The 2,105-nt window shown below is 37.2% G+C and overlaps 1 pseudogene; it reads right to left on the minus strand.

The window, feature by feature from the left end:
• Positions 1-333: 333 nt before the first annotated feature.
• LOC123191831 (uncharacterized) overlaps positions 334-2,105 on the minus strand; it is a 5,059-nt pseudogene continuing 3,287 nt past the window's right edge.

Raw genomic sequence — 2,105 nt, forward strand, 5'->3', positions numbered from 1 at the left:
AGAAGGAACCAAAATATAGATCAGGGGGTAAAGTGAACCACCCACTTTGTTCAGGAGAGTAAAATGGACTTTTTTCATCAAGAAATTACTCGACAATATTAGTCACCAGCCACTCCTTACTTATACCCATTCTTTTAATCAACATGTGCCTTTAATTCCTCCACGGCAGCATACAACCACCATCGTGCTACATGGGATTTAACAACACTCCCGCAGAAATTAGAGCAAAACAAAAAAAGAACTATGTTGCACATGCTTTCACCTCATCTACTCGCTAGAATATCTAGAATTTGGAGTGAGTATATACCTGGAGACAAATAGTATAACATTGATGGGGATCCCTAACGTCGCGACCAATCTGTTATCCTCCAGCTTGAGACTACTTGTAAAGTAGCTTTCTATACTAAATCCCTCACCTGTAATGATAAATGGTTGTAGTTGCATTATACAGAAAATTTTAAGGCGGGTCATGAATCTAGAAGATCTTTCAACAAAACATGGGAAGGAAGATAAGAACACTACACTAATGGTGGCAAGGCTAGAGTAGTCAGTCATATGTATAAAAACTTCATCTACAAACAAGCCTGCTCTTGCCAACTTCACATTTAAACATCTCTGTATGTGGGTGTATCACATCCATGCCCCATCATATCTTGAATGGAAAGTCATATGGCCAGAGATCAAAGGGATCAACACCAATGGGACCAAAATTGTTGTACAAAATAACATTTGTATTGACGAGCTCAGCTTGCATAGAAATATATGTATATGGATTTCAAATAAAAATATATATTCAGAGTGCTTTTTTGGATGAACTTTCAGAGTGATTTTTATGAAGACATAAATGAAAGCTTTGTACAGTATATTAGAACATTTAAGTAATAACAATCTAATGATCAAAGGAATAACAGCCAACCATCTATTTGGAAAAGAGCAAAGCACCATACATTTGATTCGTACAATACACAGTATTATACGTAAACTCATTTTTTGGGTAAACTAAAAGGCAAGTGATCGAGAAGGCGAATGAAGGGAAGAATCATACTTTGACGAGGAGCTCCCATGAATATCCGCTGGCTTCCTCTTCGAAGCTCCCATCATACCTGAAGGTCTAGTTCCCATCAAGGAGTATTGTTTCCCATGGCGTCAAGGTCGTTGTGCTTGCTGCCCGCGCGGATGCACTTCTGGGTATTGTATTGAGGTGTAGGCGACAAGCTGCTAGTCCAGGGCGGCACTACATTATGGTCAAGGAATAACGTCTTGAAGTGATTCATTCAGGCGTTGGCGAACAGCTGCATGAGGTCGTCGATGGGCACGGGGCACCACTGACCTGGATGACGATGGCATGTGTGACTTGAAACTGAAGAAGGCCCCGCATATGTCGCCTTGTCAGCCTGGAAAAAGAGACAATAAATTAGTGATGAAGCAATTGAAGAACGCCATGAATGTTTGCTTTTTGTAAATGGCAAAAGCAGAAACTAAGTAAAAACTATAAATTAGTATTTGATCATAAAATTCCATAAAAATATCAACACAATTTGGGCTTCATGGTTCAGAGTTACCTAACATCAAGTGTAGAAAAAATATACTATGGCCGAACATTATTTCATATAATAAGTTAGAGCAGTCCTGAGTGTTTGTTACCAAAGGTGATCTCCAAGACCTATGGCAACAGAAAAAAAGAAGATGTAGGACACTCGCATAGGGTTAAAAATAGTTGTTTACGCTGGGAGGAAATATGTAAACATTGAACAACATAACATACCTTTCCAAGTATCATACATGTTGTCTAATTATGTAGTTGATATAGGGAAAATCCATCCTACCACCCGGTGATAGTTACCCCATATGTCTCATATACTACCATGTGGTACTATATATACTACTTTATCATTTTAAATATATTCATATACCATATATAAGATATTTCAAAGTAAGTTACATGAAAAAATTGCATATGAACCCATAGTTTTTGTTATATTTGTGAAATACGTACATATTTGTACGTAAAAAAGAGCATACTCAAAACATGGTATATACTGCCTAAAAATTAGTATATATACTACCTAATCATTGTTATATACTACATACTACACGTACATACT

This window comes from Triticum aestivum, chromosome 2A, assembly GCF_018294505.1.
Source record: "Triticum aestivum cultivar Chinese Spring chromosome 2A, IWGSC CS RefSeq v2.1, whole genome shotgun sequence".
NCBI lineage: Eukaryota > Viridiplantae > Streptophyta > Magnoliopsida > Poales > Poaceae > Triticum > Triticum aestivum.